This window comes from Schistocerca cancellata, chromosome 3 (assembly GCF_023864275.1).
Source record: "Schistocerca cancellata isolate TAMUIC-IGC-003103 chromosome 3, iqSchCanc2.1, whole genome shotgun sequence".
In the NCBI taxonomy this organism is placed as follows: Eukaryota; Metazoa; Arthropoda; class Insecta; order Orthoptera; family Acrididae; genus Schistocerca; species Schistocerca cancellata.
In genome coordinates this window covers 245636866-245664831 of record NC_064628.1, presented here as the reverse complement: position 1 = coordinate 245664831, position 27966 = coordinate 245636866, and the positions used below count along the sequence as shown (strand labels likewise).

The 27966-nt window shown below is 40.6% G+C and overlaps 1 pseudogene; it reads right to left on the bottom strand.

Annotated features, from left to right (window-relative positions):
* Window positions 1-24726: 24726 nt before the first annotated feature.
* Window positions 24727-24844, bottom strand: LOC126177454 (5S ribosomal RNA; annotated as a pseudogene).
* Window positions 24845-27966: the final 3122 nt, after the last annotated feature.

The following is a 27966-nucleotide window of genomic DNA, read 5'->3' as shown; positions in this document are numbered from 1 at the left end:
GCAGATACCACGTAACACAAAAATAATTATTATCATTGCTGTGGATACAATTACATTCTTAACAGCAAAAAGAATAATAATTTACACAAAATATTTGTATACCCAATTACAAGAATTAAAATTATTTCAGTGTCACTGGCACTATTTCTACTATATTGTTTCATCTTGACAACGGTGTTCCATCTGCAAAATTTTAGATGTGCTTCATAAGAAAAAACATAATTACTACATTACTAACACTTGAAGAAGCATGGAAAAAAATGACAAAAATACTGATTTAGTAATCACTCAGCAAATTTGTAAAGAACATATCAGAAAATACTTTTTACATTATCAGTCACACAAAAACCAACGGCCTTGCCACAGTGGTAACGCTAGTTCCCATCAGATCACCAAAGTTAAGTGCTCTCGGGCTGGGCTAGCACATGGATGGGCGACCATCCGATCTGCTGACCCCTGTTGGCAAGCGTGGTGCACTCAACCCTTGTGAGGAAAACTGAGGATCTACTTGACTGAGAAGCAGCGGCTCTGCTATCGTAAGTTGACATAAGGGTGGGAGAGCAGTGTGCTGATCACATGCCTCTCCACATCCGCATCCAGTGACGCCTGTAGGCTGAGGATAATAAGGCGGCCTGTCGGTACCGTTGAGCCTTCATGCCGTGTTTGGGCGGAGTTTAGTGCTGTTTTTTAATGACAGAAAAGTTCAAGAAAATGTCGCATTAATCGAAATTTCTGGCACATAATGTGTTACTCAAAAATAATGTTTTATAAACAACGTGAACTTTTCATTCATATCAAAAGTCACCAAAATATGTTTATTAATAATTTTACGTTCAAAACATGTTGGCTTATTGAGTTTTTCCCTGTTGTGTCTGCGACTGTATTATGAATATTATAAAATAGCACTGTTTCAGCTTCAGTTATAATTATTTTCTATTACTTATTAGCGTCCCTCATTTCGGCAGCATCCTGCAATCATCAGGTCTCTGTTACTTATGCATCATTTATTAATTTCAAATTCATGTTAAATGTGAAAAGATACTTTGTTGATATTTCCAGTGTTTTTGTATTCTGAAATATTGTTACCTGTGTCCACAAAGGTTAAATTACATTAGTGTGCACCACCGGTATGTGATTATTGGAAGGGGTATGTACAATGTAGTGTGGATAACGCTCGTGGAGTGTAGTGTTGTCTACATCTTGGTAAGGAGAATGCAAAACATTGCCTTGGTAAGTCATCAACAGTTGCTGAAGTAGCTTCAGGTGTTCCCTTCAGGGAAGTCTGTTGGCAATCCAGCTGTCGTTGTTGTACACTGTATAATTTAGTTGGAAGAGAACATCAAAACTAACTCCAGGCAGTCTACAAATGATTATCTTTTAAAGTACTAGATCGAGAAAGGTGCAGTAATATTGCCCGAGCTTGATAAAATTTCAAAGTGGTGCAAGGACAGGCACTTTGTTTTAAGTTTTCAGATGCCCAAATTCATGCATTTCTCAAAATGAAAAAATTAGTGCAGTGTTCTACGACTAGAATATCAATGAGTCGCAACTGGATTCAGTCAACTCATAAAAATACCTGAGTGTAAAACTTGTGAGCATTTGAAATGGAGTGGTAGCACAGGTTCAGTAACTGGTAAAGCAGGAGGCAGACTTCAGATCGTGGTAGGACACTGGAAAAGTCGAATCTCCAAAGGAGACTGCTTACCAAACAGTTGTGCGGCCCATTGTAGAATATTGTCCAAATGTGTGGGTCCCATGCCAGATATAACCAACAGGGAATATTGAATATATACAAAGATGGGTACCACGAATGCTCACAGGGTTGTATCACTTAAAGTCGAAAAAACTTAAAACTGGCAGATGCTTGTAGAATAGCGCCAACTGTCGTGCGATAGACAAGTATGATTACTAACTGAAGAGCGTAGGGGCTATAGTCGTTTATAGAGGGTCGCATAGCAAGTTGCAGTTGTAGGACTGTGGTTTAGTTCTGAGACTCAGATCAAGCCTGAGTTTAGTAAGACACTTATTTACTCTAAGATCTCGACACATTCCGCACTAAAATGACAGAGAGTAAGTTTCAAACGAAAGGTGCATGAAGTCTCGTAATGTTGACTGAAATCACGAGCACAAAGTCACTGAAACACAAAACTCCCTAGAAGCTCGTTTAATCCTGAATGCCACACTAATATTCTGGGAAGGTGCCACGTCTATATGGATGACTGCTTGAGAAAAGCTATAAGCTTTCTTAATCTGCGCAGCTTACAAATGCAAAGTAAACAAGTCCAGACCCCATAAAAATACTATTAATCATGCAACACGAGTTGCTTAGCAATTCCCAATAATTGTGAGTTGCTCATAAAGTGGACAGCGCTAATACCACGTGTTACACTTACTCAAAAGTCGACAAACGTGTGCCCTTATCAGCGCCAGGACCAGCAACACAGGTTTCTCTCCCTCCACAGTAGGCCCGCCACTCTCACTAAACGTCCTCGTCTAAGCCTAATTCCCCATCTTTTGAGAAACTCAGAGTGGCGAGGAAGAGGGGAGGGGGCGGGGGGCGGCACCAACCCGTAGCCACAGTGACGATGGAGAATTTCGCAATATGTACGTGAATAGGGAAACCTTGCAGAAATATCTCGGTCTTGGCTTACGAAACACATCTTAACATGCAGATGGTTGGTATCTATGCTAGACATGTTCCACTCATTGGTCGAGCCCTTGGCACATGAGCACGGTTGTGGGCAAGATTATCTGATTTGATAACAAGATCTGGAGGGAAAGGTAACTAAATATCTCATAGTGGCCGAGCAGTGCAGAGGCGTCCCATTCTTAGATCTACATACAGGGAGATGAATTCGTCATGCGCATTTATAGAGGCTTGCAGTGGCTAAAGGCGCACATTTACAAATCGGCCAGCCGCCCAAACGCCCCTGGCGAGCTGGTCTGCCCCGACACGTTCGCCTTTGAGGTGTACGATTTTATAGCGCTCTGGTCCAGGGCCCGGGTGCGTCGGCTCACCCAGCGCGCCGCTACCTGCTAGCCCTCATCTCTACATGTCACCCAACACTCTGGACTTTGTCCTTCTGTTTTGACACGGTAAAAACTGCCATGCGACTGGGGCGCAGGTAGGGTCCACCTCGCTGTTAACAGTATGCCCATTCACACTCAGACGGATCGGCGACCTGCTCTGTAGGTATTGACCTACTAGTCGGCCTGTGAATGCGTAACTTCAGTCGCAAACTGGCCGCCAAACGGAAAACCGCATTTGCCACCAAACTGTGGGGCAGGGGCAGCCATTTCCACAAACTGCAGAGTCCTGGGGACCCAATTCTCTTCTCTAGAGTCTCTCTGACTGACATCCTGTGGTCAGACCAGACAACAGGGCGAGAACCTGTCTCAATTGTCTCTTAACAAGATAATCTGAAGTCTTATTCATGAATTAGCAAGCCGTGTGTTCTCCTCAGGAGTAGCCAAGAAATGAACGCAAAAATTGTCAAATATCACTGAGCGATATGTCACTGTCACTTCATAAATACCGGCCGGAGTGGCCGTGAGGTTCTAGGCGCTACAGTCTGGAACCGAGCGACCGTTACGGTCGCAGGTTCGAATCCTGCCTCGTGCATGGATGTGTGTGATGTCCTTAGGTTAGTTAGATTTGATTAGTTCTAAGTTCTGGGCGACTGATGACCTCAGAAGTTAAGTCGCATAGTGCTTAGAGCCAACTTCATAAATTATAAACTTCTAAGAACGAGTACTAAGTTATGAAAAGTTGAAGCCGCGTTCCCAGATGAGTAGCTTGGAAACCACTGCACTGACTGTGTCTACGGCATCAAATTCATCTCCTGCTGGAGGTTGTGATCTGACCCTGTCTTCACAATCACAGGAAGTTGATCAGGCGTGATGAGAGATTAAAAACGGCAGCGGGTAGCACAAGAATCGACCTCAGACTCAATTACATATGTATATTTCGATAAAAGACCCACAAATACATCAATAACGAAACTTACGTGAGTGGGAAAGGTAGAGAAGCAGTGAGACAGGTGAAAAAAGTGCTTGGATACGTGAACCGAGAGACAACACTCGCTCAATTAAGGGAAACCGACGCAGAAGTAATCAAAAGATACATAAAACATGGAAGAACAGAATATGTAATTCAGGACGAGTGATAGAGATACTGTTTAATGATGGCACTTGGCAAAGCGCCTTAGCTTCTGCAAGGAAGCATCGGCGGTCTGGAAGCGTTTGTAATTACACCTTGCTATCGTAATTCTGGATAATCTGACAGTCGCAACCACTGACAACAAGACCAACTGTTCCTCCCGCTAACCAGCAATCTTACTGGCTTTCTGGCGCCTGTAGAACTCAGTTAATCTGTCTCAACACCGTGTCTAAACGATAAGGCCTTGTAGTCTGGAGACTGTCTGCACCAGCCACAGAAAGCCGTCTTCACTGCAGAAGGTTACTCATGAGGCACAGCTCGTGCTATGGGGTTTAATTAAAACAGCAAGAGCAGTGTCAGTCGGTTTGTCATGAAAAACAGACCTCGCACTCCATGGACGGTTCGTAGATGTGTTTGGCAGATATGAGCACGAAACGATGCGTTTTGTTTGTTACCAGGAAGAAAGATATCGTTCGACTGAACTTGTTGAGTCGCGTTACGGTGAGTTTTGTTTGAGATAAGGAAAACACATATCGTTTGATTGATCTTGTTGAAACGCTTTCCGAGCTGTGGAATAGGCCCCTGAAAAATAAAGCGACAATGAAAGAAAAGCTACAGTGTTCCAAGCAACTACAAAATTTTTAGAGACAAGTAGTGGAGAAGTAAATAGAAATTTGCACAATCTGCATTGCAAAATTAACTAGAAGGTCAGATAAACGGAGCAGAAGACCAACAAAGATAAGTATGAAGAAGCTGAAACGACAATATCGGAGTTTTTCGATGCTCGGAAATTTGTGACGAGGTTTCCATAATGTGTTAATAGCACCAACATTCTTTGGTGAGTTCCCTGCTATTTTTGGGTCCATTAATTCCGACAAACATTGCAAATTCTGGTGAAGCGTTCTCACAAAATTCATGTACAGGTAAGAGTCCACGTCTTCTTTTTTTATTTAGTTTATCATGTTCTACCTCTTCTTCATCTTTCAACTTTTTTAGTTGTATCTACCTCCAGTTTTAATCAAATTTAACACAACCGCAGTAGCAACATCATCCCGTTTTAATTGGTGCGACGTGGTGACTTTACAGAGAGTAAGTTCTACTTCAACCTACGCTGGTGTCACTGGCCTCTCTCAGAAGGGTCGCCACTCGACAACTCTAGACAGAGGGAATTTCCCTATAGTGTACACTCATAATTATTACCTGATTACGATAGTGTTGCGTTTGGCCTCTCGTGGCCGTTATCGGAAACATGTGGCGACGTGACAGTAAGCAAGGAAAAGACATCGCATTGTGAATGATTTCAAGACAGTTGTGCATATACTATCAAGTGTTTCGGCGTGTCCTTGTGATACGTCACGATAAGAAACTATGATGAGTCGACCGAACCGCCCTCACTCACAGTTGCAACTATGTTGTGGCCGACTAATAGAGGGCTTGAGCTAGATTTCTTCTACACACTGTACAGGTGCCTCGTTCTAGAAAAGACGTCGAACCCTTTTTTTTGAAAAAAAAAGTCATCAGTCTTCTTACTGGTGTAATGTGGGCCAAGCATTTCATCTCAGAGTAGCTATTGCACCCTACGTGCTCAATTATTTGCTGGATCCGTCCCTTCTTCTCGTTGGTGTTTACCAAATGTTCCTTTTCTCGCAGATTTTCCGAAGAACCTCCTGACTCCTTACCCATCAGTTATCAGGGCACCTAATTTTCAACATTCTTCTGTACCACCACGTCTCAAAACCTTCGATTCTCATCTGTTCAGGTTTTCCCACAATCCATGTCTCACTACCTCTCAATGCTGTGCTCTAAACATGTCTTCGCTAGGAATGCCCTTTTCGCCAGTGCTAGTCTGCTTTTTATGTCCTCCTTGCTCTGTCCAGCATAGGTTATTTTGTAGCCTAGGAGGCAGAATTCCTTGACTCCGTCTAGTTCGTGATCCCCAACTGCAATATTAAGTTTCTCAATGTTATCATTTCTGCTGCTTCTCATTACATTCGTCTTTCTTAGATTTACTCTCAATCCGTGTCCTGTACTCATTATATGGTCCATTCCATTCAACACATCCAGCAACTCTTCTTCACTTACACTGAGGATAGCAATGTCATCAGCGAATTTTATCACTAACATTCTTTTACCCTGAATTTTAACCCCACTCTTGAACCTTTCTTATGTTTCCCTCATTGCTTCTTCGACGTACAGATTTAACTGTAGAGGCGAAAGACACCCATTTCAATTCTAGCACCTTGGTCTTCCAGTCTTATTGTTCCCTCTTGGTTCTTGTACATTACCCGCCTTTCTCTAGAGCTTACCCCTATTTTTCTCAGAATTACGAACATTTTGCACCATTTTACTTTGTCGAACACTTTTTAAAGATCGGCAAATCCTATGACCGTGTCTCGATTTTTCTTGTCTTGCTTCCATTATCAACCACATGTCATAACTGTCTCTCTGGTGCCTTTACCTGTCCTAAAGACAAACTGTTCGCCATCTGACACATCCTCAACTTGGTTTTCCATTCTTCTGTTTATTGTTTTTGTCAGCAGTTTGGATGCATGAGCTTTTGAGCTGATTGTGGATAACTGTCGAACTTATCGACTCTCGCAACCTTCGAAGTTGTGTGGATGACGTTTTTCCGAAAGTCTGATGATATATCGCTAGACCCACACTTTCTACCCACCAACGTCAATAGTCGTTTTGTTCCCACTTCCCCCTATGATTTTAGAAGTTCCGATAGCATGTGATCTATCCCCTCTTCCTTATTTGATCTCAAGCCTTCCAAAGCTCTTTTAAATCTTGATTTTAATACTGGATATCCTACCATTCCCTTTCGACTCCTATTTCTTCTTGTATCATCTCATCATCAGACATGTCTTCCCTCTTGTAGAGGCCTTCAGTGTACTCTTTCCAAACATCCGCTCTCTTCTCTGCATTTAACAATGGAATTCCCATCCCATTTCATTTTTGTACTCCCGTCTTTCATCCAAAAAAAAAAAAAAAAAAAAAAAAGGCTCTGAGCCATATGGGACTTAACATCTGAGGGTATCAGTTCCCTAGAACTTAGAACTGCTTAAACCTAACTAACCTAAGGACATCACACACATCCATGCCCGAGGCAGGATTCGAACCTGCGACAGTAGCGGTCGCGCGGTTCCAGACTGAAGCGCCTAGAACAGCTCGGCCACATCGGCCGGCCTCTTTCATCGATAAGCTAAAATATTTCATCTGTTACCCGCGGTTTCTTCGCAGTTGCCTTCCTTGTACTCAAGGTTTTCTTTGCAATTTCAGTGTTGTCTTCTTTAGATATACCCGTTCCTCTTCAGTTGTACTACTACTGAGTTATTCATTATCGCAGTGTCCACAGTTTCAGAGAACTTCAAGTGTATTCATTGTTTAGGACTACCGTATCCCGCTTCTTTGCGTACTCATTTTTCCTCACTAGTCTCTTAAACTTCAGTCTACTCTTCCACTGACTGAAGAGGCGCAGTGGTTAGCACAGCCGGTTCAAACCCGTGGTTGACCATCCTTATTCAAATTTTCCGTAATTTCACTAAATCGCTTCAGGCAAATGCAGAGATGGTTTTGAAAGAGCGCTGCCGACTTCCTTCCCCATCCTTCCCTAAAGCGATGGGACTGATAACCTCGCTGTTTGGTACTCTCCTCCCACCCCAATTAATCAACCAACCAAACTGTTCTCCATCATTACTAAATTCTGATCAGAGTCTATATTTGCTCCTGTGTTCGCGTTTCAATTCAGTATATGATGTCAGAATCTGTGCCTGACCATGATGTGACATTGAAACGTCCCCTTAGAAAAATTATACATGACTATGCTTAAACTGACACACAATATTTTTTTAGCGCAACGCAATCTGACTTTCTATAATCTCTACAAGAGAATGACCCTGACTAACATTAACCTATACGTTTCACAAATCACTTACCTCACAGAAATCTTCGTTACTCGAACTACTGCAATACAGCGAGCGCCAGTACTGCCAGCTAAATAAAAGATTCTAACTACTGAAGGCACTAACTACTGATAGGCATAGTTAGCAAATGAAAGATTTTGATAGAGAACAAACAATGTATTTACCTTAATAGTGTTCAAAAGGCATTATATATATATCCCCACATCCATCACTGCTGGTGGCTCACCTCCAACTGTGCAACGCTATGCGCTGTTAACAGCCAACTGCTCAACACTACAATAGCGAATATTACAACAATGCTAACCAGCCACACACTGCACACAACACAGCCAGTGATTTTCATACAGAGCGCTACGTGGCGTTACCAATATAAAAACCTAAACAGCCTACTTACATAGCCCCCATGCTCTCCAGAAAAAATTTTACAAATTGTTTTGGGCTGTGACCAATACAGATTTGAAAAAATTTTTCATAATTACAATAACAAAGATATCAATGCACAGACTTATTGATACAATGTTGATCATAAGCTAAAATTTTCTCACAGTCCATAAAGACAGTCCTGATCATTCATCACAGTAAAATTGCAGTGTTTTTTTTTCTCTCAAAGTTTGAGCAGTAAAAGAGAATGCACACGGAAATAGTGGATTTCCATGCAGTCTTGAAGAAGTAGTGTTGTCCTCCAACGGAAAGACAGTGCTGACTCTGGACATGCAGACAGGTAATGGGCCACAACAGAGCAAACCCACAGCAGAGTCAGTCGAAGTTGAAGAATATTGGTAGGTTGGTCATCACAGAGCAGACCAATGTAGTCCTGCTAGAGATTACGGTATTGGAGGGCCACCAGAGGTGCAGACCGACTGCAGTCCTTGTAGAAATAATGGTATTGGTGAGTCATCAAAGGTGTAGACCCACTGTAGTCCTTGTAGAGATGGCTAGGAGCCATTCGTTGCGACTGTGCAGGTGCACAATCACCATCGAAGAGTCTTGTGGAAAATATAGCAAGTCCATAAACCATTACTTGTCCACTCACAATTTTTTTTTAAATGTCCTTAGAACCAGCAATGCTGTTATCCAGTCCCTTGCTGAATTATTAACACACGTGCAAACACTAACAGTCCTCTTTTTTTTACATATTGTGCATATACTATGACCAACAGAAATGTGTGCAGTGAAATGAATGCTTACAAGTTACTTAATTTGATAAACTGGTGTCAATTACAATTTTATAACATGAGAATACAATAACAAAGGTACAAAATACATCATTAAAGAACATAACAATACAGATAACATTTGTAGTAATACGGGCTTTACAAAAGAATCGAAATAACATATACATCAGTGTTACAGGAATTATGATATAAGTAAATACATAAAAGATCAGAATAGCATTCGAAACATCAACTTCACACATGAGCAACAAAACAGAGTAAATAATGCCTAAACATCTTTACAAAGTAAATAACATATTATTAGAAAAATTCTACAACATAGCTCGTATCAGCTAAACACATAAAGACAGGAAGAACACAAATACACAAGGGTACACAAACACATAGCGGAATAACACAAGGAAAGGACAGGGTTTGTTTTACTGCAGTATTTTGGAAACAAAACTTTCTTTACTTCTTGGAGATCTCTCTTGTTCTTCATTATTTCCAAAAAGTCCTATCTATATCTGCTTTCTCTTATATAGTCTACCCCCTCTTAAGCTAACTTAAATCTACTGAGCTCAGATGCTAAACTAAGGGACGAGGCAATGCAGAAAACAAACAGCAATGACAAAAAATGCAAATTGGCAAAGCAAGCAGCAGTATATCTAAATTGGCAGAGCAAATGCAACATTACTACTAATATAAGGCAATGTGCAGCAAACAAGAAAATTAAATCCGTAGTAAAACTGGCTTAACAGAGTAATACAAAGTCAAATTCAGTAACACTATGCCTAGCAAACAGCTGCAGCAAATGCAATAACTTATACCTAAACATGCCAAAGGTCAAGCAGAAAAAATATTACACTAAAGACAATCTAATGTCTATTCACATCTTAATGTCTATGTAATTAAAGTGGTGCACCACAACTAATTCTACAAAAGATATTACCAAGTGTTTGAAAAGAAAATCATGTATTCAATTCCTGTGAAGGGAACTGTCTTTTCGTGATCCTTCGTTTTTTTTAAGTAGATCGTAAATTTATTATTTACTGGATCTGTAGGCATAAAATATCTATATTAGTACATCTATTAAATTTTATTTTAACCAATGCTTCAGTGTAGCCAGAAACTAGATATTAAACAAAATGGGCAATCTCTCAACTACAAAGACAATAGATGTAAAATGTTTCTCATCATTTCATTAGGCATTTCAGTAAATATCATAAATTAAGAGCTCCACAGTATAATCATATGTTTTCAAGTTCGAGCGTGTCGTATTTGTGATGCTTTCTACAAACAAATGTCAATAGCGAGGATAATGGCATATTCCTTTTTTTTTGTTGTGCCTCTGAAAAGCACGGCCCTTTTTTTTCAGGCAGCTGTCACATAGCTTGGCGCCTACAGCACATTACATCAAGTTCATCTACCTTCTTTACTGAAATATTAATGACACCAGTTTGCTACAGGGACAGTTTGATACAAATAAAATTTCACAAGTCGAGAAATTACAGTAGAAATATGTAGAAACAAAATCATCTAAATATAACAGTGTCCAAACATTTTCGCTGATATTGTGATACATTCACCCATTTACACACATTTCGTAACTCTTAAAGTATGATTCTTGGTTTCCAACATCCTTTTTCACAAATCAGAGTCCCTAACCACCATTCATTATTCCTTACCTTATTATACATATACATATTCGTTGACACTTCTTCAATATGTCATTATAATAAATTTCTCAAATAGCATCAGCTTGTTGACCATAAACATACCTCAACAGTATAATACACATTGTCATCGTAATAATAACATGATAAAAACTCAGCCAAATCTCAAAAACGTTGTAGCTTTCTGAAATAATTTTAAAACCTAAAAAAAAATTCTCTGCTCATTTAAATAGTGTCATCTACCTCAAATGTACTTTAAAAATCATGATCCCACACCAAATACATCATTCAAAGCTCTCATAGTATCACAATGGTTCCGATAAAAATATGAACAGTTCACAAAGTACAGACAAAATACAATTTCATAAGTGTGAAGTTATCCAATTGTGTAATTATGTAAACATCGGTCACTGATGTAGTAAAATAACTGTTTGTCTCTCTCAGTTAAATGATCAAATAGCTGTGTAATTTATGTGTTAGAGAAATATGGTACCGATGTGTAACGTTGTATAAGCAAATACCATATTAGCTGGAGCTCCTTGTGCTAGCCAGACACATGGTACACAAAGTAGGCATGTACCCCCTGAGGATTAATGTAATTATACCCTCAGGTGTTACAGATTACAGCAATGGAATGAAATGTATCACGGAAAACTGTCTTTGTAATTCAAAAATCTTTAAAAATAAATGTTTTAAGTACAAAATTAATCACTCAAATGTGTGTCCTGTAGCGCTAAATGTGCGACTTGCAGTAAGATAATTCTGTGGAAGTGTCGTAGTTAACGTCCTCTGTAAGCAAAGTTCTGCTGAAGACCATGTACTAACCTCATCATAAACAAAAGTGAAATGCTTTGCGTATAGATAGCGTAGTTATTACGCTTATTGCCGTGATGAAGAAAATACTGTACTGTAACGTATTGTTGTGCTACGGAAAAGGCTGTCTCATTGTAGCTATGCCACAAAATTACTACTAAAACATGTTTTCCTTTCCAGAAGAATTCAGAAAAACTGTGCACATATAAAACAGATACAGTGCAAAAGCAATAATATAAATTGTGTCACTCATTAGTAGCGTCGTGATATAATCGTGTAGCTGTCACATAAACTAACCACTGTGTCATCTGGTATCTCTCAGAAAGTACTTTAAATCCAGAATGTATTCTCAAGTAAACCAAAATGTTGCATTAAAATCTCATTAGCAGTACCGGTACATGTTCTAAGTATGTCAGCCTTATGGTTGTTACGTAATCGTGCAACTAACAAGCAAGAATGTACACACACAATAACACTTTGTCGTCTGCTCACTATAACAATGCATTCGTAATTTCTGTTTAAATAAGTTCTCTTGATTCTTGGCTGGATATTTAACTTCAAACACTGTTGCATGTTAACAGTTTCTGACAAAGCATACTAGTAATGTGAAGTGATAAGTTGTATGGCAAAGACAAAGTTACAAAGCAGATTATCTCTCAATAAACGGTTTTACTTGTGAAATGTGGTGTAATCCTTTACTCTTCCTAGTACGCAGAGTTTCAACTTCAACGCAATTATCATGTAGTATACGTTGGACTCCGTAAGGTACATTGTAAATCAGAAAAAAATTGTGACTCAGGTGTTTCTTCTTATGTGACAATGAATGAGCTTTAATGAGAACTTTCTGACCAATATATAATTTCTTTGCATTTGCTTTACCGTGTAGTTTTCTCCTTTTGTCTGCTGCAGATTTTGTATTTTTAATAGCCAAATCAATTATGTGTTTGTATCGAAGTTTACGTGTTTTCGGGAAAGGTACAAGCTCTCTGATTCTGTTCAGTGGTTCTTCATTCTTCAGTACAAGAAAAGTTGGTAAAGCAGTGGAGTCATAAGGCATTTCATTCAGCACGTTTTGAAATAAGTGTAAATATCTGTCCCAATGCTGATGCTTTCTGTGACAATAAAGTCTGCAAAGCTTATTGATTTCTTTCATAATCCATTCAGACGGGTTACAATGTTGTGAGTACAATGAAATAAAAACAGGTTTGATTTTATGGTTCCGAAGCATGCGTGACCAAACAGCAGACATGAATTGCGGTCCGTAATCTGAAATGACTTTACCAACGTGTCCAACTTCACGTAAGAAATTTTTAACAAAGGCGCTGGATACAGACCGTCCAGTGGCTTTACGTAACGGAGTGAAAGAAACAAATTTTGAAGTAAGTTCAACAGCGACTAGAACGTACGAAAATCCATTCGATGTTCTGACAAGGGGTCCCAAGAGATCAACAGCAGTAAATGCTTTTATTTTAGAAGGAATGATAGGAAACAATGGAGCACGATGTGAGGTGGTAGATGGTTTAGCTTTTTGACAAAGTTTACAAATAGACAAGACTCTTCGGATTCTCTTTTCCATATTGTTAAAATAACAAGTCATCCGAAGAATATGATAACATTTTCGTGGACCAAAATTTGTGTAGCTGAAATGAATGTACCAAATGAGCTTATTAACAAAATCGTCTGGATTGCAAAGTACCCATAGCTTGTCATCAACAGTGCAGCGTTTGAAGAGTATGTTGTTTCTAACCAGATAATAATGCCGAATCTGTGTGTGCGTCTTTTCATGCCATTTACTTTTGATGTCTTTCCAAATCGGATCTTTATCTTGTTCATGAGCAATGTCCTTCAAAGATGATGGTGATGAAGTTTCCAAAGGCGACTTTCTGAATGTAAAGAATACTGAAATTTTTCTCGAGGTTGCCTTCGGTGTTAATTTTATCAAGCCCAGCCGGTGCGCGTGACAGTGCATCCGCAACAATGTTCTCCTTGCCGGGAATGTAGACTATTGTGAAATGGAATTCTCGCCCAACGTTTTAACCTGTCATGATTTAATTTTGAAGACATAAGAAATTGTAATGCACAATGATCACTGTATACTTTTACGTGCTTACCAGAAAGAAAGAAACGGAATTTGTTAAACGGCCAAACGATAGCTAAAGCTTCTAATTCAGTAACGGAATAATTTTTTTCAGATTTGGTTAGCAATCGGATAGCAAAAGCAATCGTTTTCTGAACAGTAGTGTCGTTTTCTGTGGCTTCTTGAAATAAATGGGCACCAAGACCGACTTTAGAAGAATCCGTGCTAAGGCAGAATTCTTGTGACAGATCTGGATGAGCTAGTATTGGCGCGTTAAGTAGCGCTTCTTTCAAAGAATAGAATTCCAGCTGTGCCTGTTCGTCCCAGTTCCAAATAATATTTTTTCCAGTGAGAGAACAAAGTTTTGGTGTAACTAGAACTTGCAAATTCAGAAAACGATGGTAAAAATTCACGAGACCTAGAAAACTACGGACTTGTTTTTTTGTGGATGGAACTGGAATGGCTCTGATTGCTTCTAACTTTTCAGGATCCGGCTGAATGCCTTCAGAAGTAATAATATGTCCCAAAAATCTCACCTTTGACCTACCGAATTCAGACTTTTCCAAGTTAACTGTAATTCCAGATTCTTCAAATATACGTAACAAACTGTTGAGGATGCGATTATGTTGTTCCCATGAGGCTTCTGCTATTAGAATATCATCTACATATAAGGTGATGTGACATTTTAAGAAATCAGGTAATATAGAATTTAGCCCGCGAATGAATGCTGCTGAAGAAATGATCAAACCAAAAGGAAGTTTCCGAAACTGATAACAAACGCCGAAGCAAAGAAAAGCTGTGTATTTTCTACATTCTGGATGAAGTTCGATCTGATAAAAGCTGGATCTGAGATCAATAGAAGACAACACTTTTACACCATTAAAATTTTGAAGAAGTTCTTCCAACGTTTGTAGCCTGTCTGTTTCAGGAATGATGATAGTATTGATTTGTCTCGAATCTAAGACAAGCCTGATCGATCCATTTTTCTTCTCAACAACATGTAATGGATTGTTGTATGAGATAACTGCAGGCTCAATAATGCCCTCGTCAAGCATAGATTGTGTTTCTGTTCTAACACTGTCCCTATAATGTGCCGGAATTACGTATGGTCTAACACAAAATTTAGTATGCTCACGAACACGAAATTGGTATTGAAATCCCTTGATTGTTCCTGTTTTGTGAGTAAAAACGGTGGAATGTGCTTGTAAAATCTCAAAAAGGTCATGCCTATCAGTGTCATTACAGTTCTCAATTATTTGAATTTTATTCTGAATTAACTCATTAGTATCAAGTATGCCGTCGATATCATCCCTGTCAGTACTTGCAGAGTGATTGTTAGTGTCCAGTTCCGTCGAAAATTCCGAACTGTTATCTAACAGAAGGTAAAGCCGATTAATTTCCTCGTCATGGTTTGAGAGCCAATCTTCAAATTCCAAATCTATTGACTTACCTTCTTTCTCTAAACTTATTTCAGCATCGTGAAAGTTTAAGATTGCTTTGTATTCATTCAAAAAGTCTACTCCAAATATAATTTCCGTCGACAATAATGGAACAATAAGAAAGTTCATAGAGAAGCTGTGGCTTTGACAAAAGAATTCTAAGTTGGTTTGTTGGCGTACATCTACACTTTTTCCAACGATTGCACCTTGCAATTTAATCTTACGTAACGGAAGTGTGGGGCAATCGTTGGATTTGTTGCATTTGCTAAAGGCTGTTTCACTAATTACTGAAACGGGACTGCCAGAGTCAAGTACTGCCGTAAATTTTACGTCATTTACTGTAATGTGAACCACTGGATATGCAATATTGTTATTATATTTTACGTTGTGTTCCTCGAGTAAGATGTCCCTAATGTCTTCCATTTTTACGTAATTACTAGCCACGGCAGCTACGTCGTCAGCTTCATAAGTGCGTTTTGTGGCTGCCAGCGGTATGAGTCATTGCCTACTGTCTCTTTGTTGATGCGCGTCGTTATTGGGATTTAGAGACCTAACTTCCACAAATTCACTTTGTCGAGAGGGCCCTACCCTGTTTGAATCCCGCCATTTCTGATGCAATTCAGGTCTGTCGCTACGATCATATCGTCTGTCGTCATGTCAGTAGATTCCATAGTTTCTTTCTTGTCGGTCACGTGGTGGAGAATTGTAACTGCGCACTGGACTGTTGCGTCTGAAGTTATTTTGTCTCCCTTGATAATAATTATTTTGGTTCCCATATTGATTGTTTCTCTGATTGTCTCTGTGATAGTCATTACTGCGGAGAGGTGATCTTCCCCTGTAATTATTACTGCTCTGTCAACGGTTGTCATACGGGTGGTGTCTGTTTTGGCCACGATTTACGTTTAGGAATAGCCTAGTCGTGTCCAGTTATTATGCCTTACATCGCGGAATTGTGACGGATGTGACCTGTAATTGTGGTGTTCCTGTTTTCGCGTCCCGCGATTGTCAGTGTCGATTTCCAATTCTTGTAAGAGTGCCTGAAAAACTTCAATGTCGTCTTTGCAACGTCCTGCCAAAATAATATGACGTAAATGTTCAGGCAGTTTGATTAAGCAAATGTGGATGAGTTCTGAGGGGCTGTGTGGGTTTGACAGGTACTGATTCTTGTGCAACATGTCTTCAAAATATTTCACAAGACTGGAAAATTCAGATTGTTCGAAATGTTTCATCGTTATGATGCTATGTTTTACTCGGTCTTGTGTTGCTTGTGACTAATGTGCTGAGAGAAAGGCATGATAAAATTCTCCTTCACTGTGACAATCGTGAATGATCGATCGCATTCTTACAGCTGGTTCATTCTCTAAATAGCCACACATAAATTCTAATCTGTGCTCTAATGACTAGTTGGGAGGAAAACAATGAGAGAATTGATGAAGCCACACTTATGGATGAATGTTGTTGCCGGAATTCTTAAATGTTTTCAATTTACTTGTAGTAATAAACAGCTTATAGTCAAAATCATCATGTCGGCGAGTCGCATGTCAGTCATTGTTACGTCGTTTCGGCGGCTCCAACTCAAAATTCGGTGTACTTTGCCAATTTCTTTCATACTTTCGGAAGTGCCCTGTGTTATTATTTTGTGGCTGTTCCGTATTTCTACGTCCCTCTCCCCGTATTGGAGCGCGAGTGTCCTCTGAAATATGTAATTCTTGTATTACCTGCGTCAACTGATCTTGTACTTCCCGGATTTCTCTTTTATTTTCTGTATTGATTTGATTTCGATTTTGTTTGAATTTTCTAATTTGTTCATACTCTTCTGTGTCAGTGAAGGCTACGGGTCTTGTGTCATTCAGATCATCATCTACCTTTGTGGATAAGTTAGTGAGCTGATCCGAAAGTTCGGCTACTTTCTCCGATAGTGAACAGATTTCCTCATTGTGTTTTTTGAACCAAGTTTCAGAGTGTCCATTTGTGTTGAAATCGTATCTACTGTGTCCTTTAAGTTTTCCCGAGTTTTTGCGAGTTGAGTAACCGAATCGGTAGATGCAACTGAGTCAATTTTAGCTTGCAAGGTTTTATGAACAATAGTTTGCAGTTCTTTTATGGCTGCTTCGTGATTCTGTAATGCATTTTCATGACGCAAAAAATAGGTTGAAAATGCTCACAAATTTGTGTTTTTACGTCATTACAGACTTTTTGACATTTCGATTCGATTTTATGTAACTCAGTAGTTAAATCTTCACGTGTTTGTTCAAGCGTTTGTTCCATTGAGTCTAACTTTTGAAGCTGTTGCTGTGTTTGTCTCTGATTTTGTTCCATCATGTCTAACTTTTGCTGTGTTTGTCTCTGATTTTGTTCGATTGTGTCTAGCTTTTGAAGATTTTGTCCCATTGTGTCTAACTTTTGAAGATTTTGTCCCATTTGTTTCTGATTTTGTTCAAGCGTTGTGTCTAACTTTTGTAGCCTTTGCCCCATTTGTTGCATTAACTGTAATAACAATGCACTGGTGTCTGAAACATGTTCCTCAGTGCTATTCGGCAGTGCATTTGAACCGGCAATATTCGCATTTTGAAAAGCAGAAAATGTGTCTTGACTTATTTGAGAAAACGGCGAGGACGCAAAACCTGAATCTACGGTATTTGCAAGATTGTGTCCTGTCATTTCGGATTCCTGAGGCGAGCTGTTGCCGACCGATCGATCGATAATGCTTCCCTGTTCACTAATTGTTTCACTGTCTACACCATTATCTGCAGCCAGCTCCATTTCCCTATGCACAATTACCAAATTACTACTTTGAACATTAGTTAATTCATTACTCGGCGGCGCTAACAAACTGCTTTCGCCTTCACTGTCATTTCTCAGTTTACTTTGGAGCCTAGTATTGCGTTTTTCACACGCCATTATTGTCACAATATTTCACACGATAACACAGAAAAGCACAATTTGAAGAGAAAAATAAAAAAACACATTAACATAGCACTGAAAATAATATCTAGTTAATTGCAAGCGCAGCTGCGAAATACTTGGTGCAAATCTACATGCATGCCACAACTGTTTTACTGTACAACAATGAAAAACTACAACTACAAAGAAGATTCCCTCTACAATTACTCGCTAGCAATAAACAATAGTTACACTAATTACACAAACTACAAGAAAAAATCAGAAGATTCCAGTGAGGTATCCTCGGCTAAGGGTCGACATATGAAACGTCCCCTAAGAAAAATTATACATGACTGTGCTTAAACTGACACACAATATTTTTTTAGCGCAACGCAATCTGACTTTCAATAATCTCTACAAGAGAATGGCCCTGACTAACATTAACCTATATGATTCACAAATCACTTACCTCACAAAAATATTCGTTACTCGAACTACTGCAATACAGTGAGCGCCAGTACTGCCAGCTAAATAAAAGATTCTAACTACTGAAGGCACTAACTACTGATAGACATAGATAGCAAATGAAAGATTTTGATAGAGAACAAACAATGTATTTGTGGTGTCACCGCCAGACACCACACTTGCTAGGTGATAGCTTTTAAATCGGCCGCGGTCCGCTAGTATAAGTCGGACCCGCGTGTCGCCACTGTCAGAGATTGCAGACCAAGCGCTGCCACATGGCAGGACTAGAGAGACTTCCTAGCACTCGCCCCAGTTGTACAGACGACTTTGCTAGCGAAGCTACACTGACAAATGCGCTCTCATTTGCCGAGACGATATTTAGCATAGCCTTCAGCTACGTCATTTGCTACGACCTAGCAAGGCGCCATGACCAGTTTATATTGAGATTATATAATATATCAACAAGAGCGATGTTCTCCAATTATGGATTAAAGTTAAGTATTACATCAACTCCGTACTTTATTTATTAGACTCAACTCCTTTAATCTGTTCCAGACCTCACGCCAGTCTGCGTGAGCTTAAACGCGTGCTATTCGGCTACAAGTCATAGTGGATTGGCTGTCGGGTCAGTCCACTACAGTATTTACCTTAATAGTGTTCAAAAGTCATAATATATATATCAGTCCATGATATCCAATATTACAAATTTATTCTTTCTGATGGACACACGTCCAGATCGTCCGCTCTCAAAATTCCGCCATCTCTCTCCCCACATCTACCACTGCTGGCGGCTCACCTCCAACTGCGCAACGCTACGCGCTGTTCACATCCAACTGCCCAATACTACAATAGCAAACAACAATGCAAACCAGCCACAGACTGCACACAGCACAGCCAGTGATTTTCATACAGAGCGCTACGTGGCGTTACCAATAAAAAAAACCTAAACAGCCTACTTACAACATAACTAGTTTTTCGGTGTCTACCCGCCGTTTCTAAATATACCTCCTCCTCTTGTGCATCTTGAAAATAATATTCGTTATTGCTAACTGGTATTTATTGCAGAACTCAATTGGCCTTTCTCCTCTGTCATTCCTAGTGCCTAGCCCATATCCTCCCATAAGTTTATCCTGTACTCCTGCCCCTACAACTGCATTCCAATCTCTCATGACTGTTAGATTTTCACCTCCCTTCACGTGCTGAATTACCCATTCAAGATCCTCAAATACTTCCACTATCTGTTCATATTCTTCTTGCGACGTCGGCGTGTACATTTGAACTATTGTTGTCAGTGTTGGTTTGCTGTCGATTCTGATGAGAGCAATCCTGTCACTGAACTGTTCACATTTACTCAATCTCTGCCCTACCTCCCAATTCATAAAGAATACTACTCCTGTTTTATGATTTTCTGCTGCTGCTGACATTACCCTATACTCGACTGACCAGAAATCCTTGTCTTGCTTTAATTTCATTTCGCTGACCTCCACTATATCTAGGTCGAGCCTTAGCATTTCCCTTTCCAGATTCTCCAGCTGTCGTACCACGTTCAAACTTCTCACTTCCACGTCCCAACACGTAGGACGTTATCCTTTCATTGGCTACCCAATCTTTTTCTCATGGTTACGTCCCCTCCTGGAGATCCGCAAGGGGGATTATGTTCCGGAATCTCTTGCAAAAGGAGACACAATCGTGACAATTTTTCAATTAAAGACCACATTTCCAGTGGATACACATATGTTTGTTAAATTCAATGTTTTCCACTGCCTTCTGCATTCTGATGCAGTCGTTCATTGCTGATTCTTCCGCCTGTCGGGGCAGTTTCCCACCCCAAGGGCAAAGGAGTGCCTTAAACCACTATTCGATTCTCTGCCCTCTTTGACAAGGCCGTTAGCTGAACGAGAATGACTTCTTATGCCGGAAGTTTTTACTGATGATTTTTTTTCAAGATTTAGGCGGTGGTGGGGTTTGAACCCAGGATCGAGGACATTTTGATTTCTAATGAAAGACTCTGTCCCTAGATCACGGGTGCCACTGAGATTTTAAATACTTTGGTCACGGTGGACAGCAGTAAAATATGGATATACGTTTTAACTATGGTGTTCGAATACGGAATGATATGTTAAAGGAAAATAGTTCACCATTGTCAGTAAGGGCTGGTTGGCGGTTCACTCGACACTCATCCTCACGTAATGTATCGGAAAACACTCGCGACGTAAAGATGAAAAACAAATACGCGATGTTGACAAGCGTAATGCCTCTGGAACTGTCAACACAAGCAGGCTGTCAGCCTCACCGATGGGAGTTGGCAAACATTTCACTCCGTAGCGATGTGGAACGCCGCCTCGTCGCTACGATTCCTTTTAGGTGACACAAAGATACCTGGAAGGAAACCACGTATTTCTATATTTTTGTGCGTTTTAAATATCAGACGGAAACTGTACTACTTATCAAAAGAAGAGAACTGTACGTTGATGAGTATGGACTATGTCTTTCTATTCTTATGATGCTGTTCTAGTATTCAGAAGTGATAAGTGGAAATGAACGGTATATAACGAAGCATGCAGGCCTGATACAGATGTGGCAGCAACAGTGACATGTTAAACAGCAAGAGCATGACGTGTGTTGTTCATCCCTCCGTCAGTCTCATAACTATACCAATGAAATGTCTGTAACAGATCTGTTATAAAAGGAATATTGAAGGTCAATGAAAGAACACAGCACAGTATTTATTAAGTGCAAAAATGTATTTAAATGAATGTAGGTACAATAAAGGCAAATAGACTGACTGCAAGAACACATTAGCTATTTCAACAATTTCCCAGCTCGAATCTTATGAAAAGTTCTGAATTTAGCCCAAAAATGGACATCGTTATCTGCTGACAGTGTCATAGGAGACGGTTTCCAATCGTATGTAATAAAGTAGCTCCGAAGAAGTAATGAAGCAGTACACAAGAAGAATATGGCCACAAACAGATATTAACACAAAAAAAGACTCTGTTGAATGCACGAAATGTTAGTTTAGAATATATTCTTTCACGATTATTGGAGTAATAGTGAAATGGGCTCTGCAGTCGCTCTCCTCGTCAGTGTAATAGTATTCAAAACACTCTTGGAAGTGTGAGTATAATAACTGTTGTTGTTGTTGTGGACTTCAGTCCTGAGACTGGTTTGATGCAGCTCTCCATGCTACTCTATCCTGTGCAAGCTTCTTCATCTCCCAGTACCTACTGCAACCTACATCCTTCTGAATCTGTTTAGTGTATTCATCTCTTGGACTCCCTCTACGATTTTTACCCTCCACGCTGCCCTCCAATACTAAATTGGTGACCCCTCGATGTCTCAGAACATGTCCTACCAAGCGATCCCTTCTTGTAGTCAAGTTGTGCCACAAACTCCTGTTCTCCCCAATTCTATTCAATACCTCCTCATTAGTTACGTGATCTACCCATTTAATCTTCAGCATTCTTCTGTAGCAGCACATTTCGAAAGCTTCTATTCTCTTCTTGTCCAAACTATTTATCATCCATGTTTCACTTCCATACATGGCTACGCTCCATACAAATACGTTCAGAAACGACTTCGGACACCTAAATCTATATTCGATGTTAACAAATTTTTCTTATTCACAAACGCTTTCCTTGCCATTGCCAGTCTACATTTTATATCCTCTCTACTTCGACCATAATTTATTTTGCTCCCCAAATAGCAAAACTCCTTTACTACTTAAAGTGTCTCATTTCCTTATCTAATTCCCTCAGCATCACCCGGCTTAATTCGACTACATCCCATTATCCTCGTTTTGCTTTTGTTGATATAATAACAGTATAAACTACTAATATATTGTCTTTGTATTAGCAATACACGCCGCAGTCTTATTTCTGCCTTGCTTGGCTGTTGGTGCCAGTGTTGGTGATGTCTTCTGCCGTGGCAGAACGTGCCTGCTACAACAACACTGCCGTCCGCAGCGCCCCAGAGATTGTGGTGCAACGTGCGGTCGCAGCGAGGAGGGGGTCTGGTATATGGAAGTGGAAGCCAGCGCTGGAGGCTGTGGACAACAGCGTCGGGCGACGCTTGAGTTTACTGCCAGGACATACAGGGCATGCCCCCGGTCTTTCTGCGTCTCAGAGTAGATGGTTCAGGATGTCTTCTCGTTAGCAGCGGCGCTTTGAAGTACAGGGCGGTCAGTATCAAACTGAGGACCGGAAGCTACAGAAGACAGGAGTGATGCGACAACAATTTGGCGCCAGTGTCACGGTCCATGGACAGCGGTGGGCAAGTTCTAGCATCTGACCTAGACCATGTATGGCGCTCCGGTCGACCTGCTCCAGAGTGTTGACCTTGATAGTGGCCCCGTGTGTATGGAGGACAGCGTGGTCACTGTCGTCATAAGAGTTGAACCTCAGCAGAGTGGAGGCAATATCAAGAGGCCAGCTTCAAGGCATCAGAACTAGCAGTTTTCGAAGACAATGGAAATTGGGATTTGGTGAAGCAATAGTTGTGGATAAATGCAGCGAGACAACCTCGTGGATTTGCAGTGAGGGGGAATGCAGCACTGCCAGGAATCTGATGTTGGTACCTGTGGTGTGTTTCTGACTACGATGGTGAAAGGAAACTGTGCTGGTTGAGATCGCCGCAGTGTCGTAGTGCAGACGAGTGTGTCTGGGTTGGCCAAATTAAGTTACCCACAGATCACAATTTTCAAAATAGCGAGATCATGTAATGTAATAGCGTATTAAATTTGGAAACGTTCAATGAAATATTAATACCTCCTTGTTGTTGGCATTAACTGCCTTGTTGTTCTCAACTATTACACCCACCAGAGGGTAACATGGGCTGGTGCATTCTATTGCTGATTTTCGTCCTCTTCTTAACTGAAGTTTAGTGTTAGCTAAGGTGTCGACTTTGGTTGGATATATTTTAAGATTTCGTATTCTTGATGAAGGTGGATTATTGTGTGTATTCTCCTTTTAGTGTTGTGTTGTTATTTCTGGCATAATATATCTTGCCCCCATTGTTGCGAAGTTGGTGAAATCCATATGGGCAGATTATTTTCTCATGTGTTCTGTTGTGTTAGAAATTAAATGTTGCGTTTTGTTAAGTCGAGCATTGAATACCATAGTTATGTTCAGTTTCAACATTTTGTTTATAGGGACCCAACAACTTTATTTAATTTCTCAAAGCGCTTATTAACGATTCTGTCAACAGTTGTAGTATTTATTTTAGGCGACTAGTTACAAACCTTTCAGGTTCATTTTCAAGCCAGTCCTATTGAGGCTGCATTGACAGCCCCTGATCTTGGTAATAAACATCAACGTGGCAACACATGCTTTATAAATGCCTGCAGAATGAATGCCACAGTCCACACGGACCACGTGGGTAAGACGCATGTGTGGATTGTGGCAATTCATTCTACAGACGTTTATAAAGTACGTGTTCCCACTCTGATTTCTTTACTGAGATCAGGCACTGTCAGTGAAACCATAATAGACCTGGCTTGAAAATGAACCTGTAAGGTCTAAAACTATTCTCCTAATCTAATAATGCAACTGTTGACAGAATCGTTAATAAACGTTTAAGAAATATATCTAAATACTCGTACCGTTACGGATGCACACCCACACAGTCTCTAGCAACTGTTCGCAGTTTTCTGTGCCACAATGTTTTTATTACTGCACGTGATTCATACAGTTTTTTTCTGAAAGAGCAGTGAATAATACTGTAACGAAATGATTTATACGAGCCCAGATAACGCACGTGGCGAGGACACAGCTGCTGTCCAGACCAGTCCCTACCACAAAGGAAGAGACGTAGAAATTAATTCGTATGTTCCATCGCATATTCGTACTCCTGATCAAATTTCGAGCAACTCAGGCAAGTGAGTTTATTAAGTAACAAATCAACAAACTTAATTACGCATTTTATACTATAAAAAGCACTCCGTCTTCAGGCCTCAAGTGGCCCATCGGGACCATCCGACCGCCGTGTCATCCTCAGTTGAGGATGCGGATAGGAGGGGCATGTGGTCAGCACACCGCTCTCCCGGTCGTTACTATGGTTTTCTTTGATCGGAGCCGCTACTATTCGGTCGAGTAGCTCCTCATTTGGCATCACGAGGCTGAGTGCACCCCGAAAAATGGCAACAGCGCATGGCGGCCCGTATGGTCACCCATCCAAGTGCCGGCCACACCCGACAGCGCTTAACTTCGGTGATCTCACGGGAACCGGTGTATCCACTGCGGCAAGGCCGTTGCCTATTTTATACTATAAAATTAACTTTTATTTTTAAAATTCATGGTGAAACCATCAGCTGTCATTTATTTTGCACAATTTGCAACTAGTTTCGGTCAGTGACCATTATGAAGCTTAGCTGGCATAAACGGCAGGAAAGTTAAACCATAATTTGAACAACATTTCTGCCGATTATGTCAGCCAAGCATGATAATGGTCACTGACAGAAACTAGTGGCGAATTGTGCAAAATAAATGACATATGAAGGTTTCACCATGAGTTTTAATCATTATTTGGCGGCTAATATCCTCACCTGCCAACATACATAAACTTAAATTAATTTTCCCAGGCCAGTGGACAGCAAGCTTGGCTGCAACTCCGCTATTGCCGGACACTGTATTTCCACCGGATATTCAATGGAGTATGATAGAACTGTGATCCTAACCACAGCTACATCTGTTTTGGACTCCAACATTAAAGAATACGTAGAAATACGCCTGGCAGGAAGGCTGATGAACCATGACAGCGGCTACCACCTGGACGGTGCGTGGAATCCTATCATCTCGACGATTTGTTGTAATCGAAGAGGACAGAGTGCGCCAACGGCCGCGGCGAACGGTAACACAGAGGAGAGCTGACATCCGCGGTTCCACCAGCGAGGGCGCTGTGAAGTATGGTCCGTCTGTGGAATTTTGACGCACGCGCGGAATACTCGCAGCGCCCTATAAAGAGCGGAACAGCGCAAGTCTTCGTCAGTCTTCGATGGCTAACCTGAAGATGAGCGGCAGGTTCCTAGTCGAAATATCGTGCAATGAATTAAACGACAACCGGCTGCAAGCCCGAAATTTGTTTGAACGTAACTGTTTGCAGCGTTTCCAACAGCAAGTCAGTTGCTCACGAATGGGCTACTATTTTTGAGCAACACTTCAAGAAAGACATTATTACTGGGTTACCTCGTGTGAGTGAATTAATTTATGGAATGCATGCTTTCATTATCAGAATCTACTGACTTTCATTGGTCTGTAGACTCCCTGCTGTCTCTCTTTCGTTCATTACTTGGCAAGTTTTAAAAACGGCTGTTTCTTAGAAACTGTATATTAGTTTCAGTATAAGAATCACAAAGCCAAACGGTTGCAGATAACTGTTTGCAACGTTGAACTAGATTTCGACACCTCTAAGGATGTCTCCATCACAAAGAAATTTTGCGAAACCGTAAAATTACGTTGCGAGAAAGCAGTGGTGAGAATTAAGAGCAGACATATTTAGGTAAAAAAATGACATAAAACACGTTCAAAATTTCATTCTGATGAAGAAATCCTTAGAGGTGTCGAAACCTAGGCAAATGTACCAAACATCTGCAACCGTCTGGCTGTGTGATTCCTATATGTCACTACTTGGGATTACTCTGCGACGAAACACCTCTAGCAGAGGAGGATTGCCGACGCCGGGACAGTCCAGGAACAGAAGATCAACAGATTAGTGATCTGTTAGGGAACAATTACAATTAGTATTTCTCCAAAAGCTATTCTTATTACGAAACTAATTCGCATTTTGCAAATATGAATCTACGTAAGCTGTTGGTGACAAATTACGGGGCGAGCGTCATCAAATGTGCGGGAGTAAGGGTTGTGGACACCATGATATATTCGATATTGGGTCTGTCCTGGAGGCGTGCTCGTTTAGCCAAAGTTGTCAAGGTGTCAGGTAGCAGTAAACAGGTAAAAGAGGTTCGAGTCCTGGTCCGGCACGAATTTTCATTTGTCACAATGAGACGACGGCAATCCAGATTCGCAGAATGCGAATCCGTTTCGTAATAATTATTATAGCAGTAATCCCAACAATGGTGTGAAAATACAGATACTGTATGAACATAGACATTCGAACCGTAATTAATTATTCTATCTTTCCACAGCAATAGATGGCTACAACACGGAAGATACATTTCTATACGGAAGTTATTAGGTCACAGTATATTGAACTGTATAAGCAGGAAGGAGGCGCGCTTGTTAACTGGGGGCCACAAATTTTGAAAGAAAGACGTTCAGTTTATTTATTTACTTATTTTTTAAGCTGATGCATGATGTCAAGGACTTCTGACACCGTTACACGATTTCACGAATCCATCATTTCAGTCCAGAGGCAGTACAGCATACTGTAAAACCGTGAATCAAAAACAGTAAAGGAATCTTGGGGTTTAACATCCAGTCGACGACGAAATCATCAAAGGCCAAGCAGAATGGCGGAAGAGATAAGCACTGGGAAGGAAGTCGGTCGTGTTATTTCGAAGGAACGTGGGATATTCCTGACTGGATATCAGTATTTTAGTTGGCTAGAAGCTCGCCTCGATACAGCTTGATACACATGAAGTAGCAAATGGTACAAACGTGGAGTGAGGTACAAGCAACAGATGGTACATTATGTACCATTCCCGTAGGAGAGTCCGCCAATTGTACTGAACTTGCTTCTGATTGGTCGACACATTCGGTGCTAGGCGCCAAAACGCCTAACTTCTCTTATTAATTGGTTATATACTGTTCATTGTATTTAATCCAGTTTTCAGTATTACAATCTCTCACGGTTACCCTAAAAGGCTACCGTTTTTCTTTATTAAATTTCACTAGCTTTGAGAAACATAAGAATAATGATATTACAACCGAAGTGCTTCGGACATATTTAGGTCGCTTTGGTGGGCCTGGGAGACGAAGTACTGCGCCTGCACTACTTAGACTGTTTCGGGCGTTCTTCAGAGCCGGACGTGTATCTCTGTTTCGGACAGACATATCGTACTCTGTATGGAAGGTTGACATAAGAGTTACCGTACTGTTAAGAAAGCTATGTTGAGCGTTGTAGACAACAGTGTAAAAAGTGGAGAGATGTCGCCTACCATCATGTTCAGTACTACAGATCTTGCCCTCTGTAGATACAGAGACTAACCTGAGCAAGTGGCATTCCACAAAAAAAGCACAAACACAGGTTCAAGTTCGAGATGACAGCATAGCAGCCTCCGCCGAAGAAGATCCCACGACCGATGAGCCGTCTTCTGCGCTGGGGACACAACTTTAGAAGACGACAGGTTGGTGGAAAGAACGGCATTGAATCTCTACAGCTTCCAGATCTCACTTCCAACACGACTACGTATAATTTTA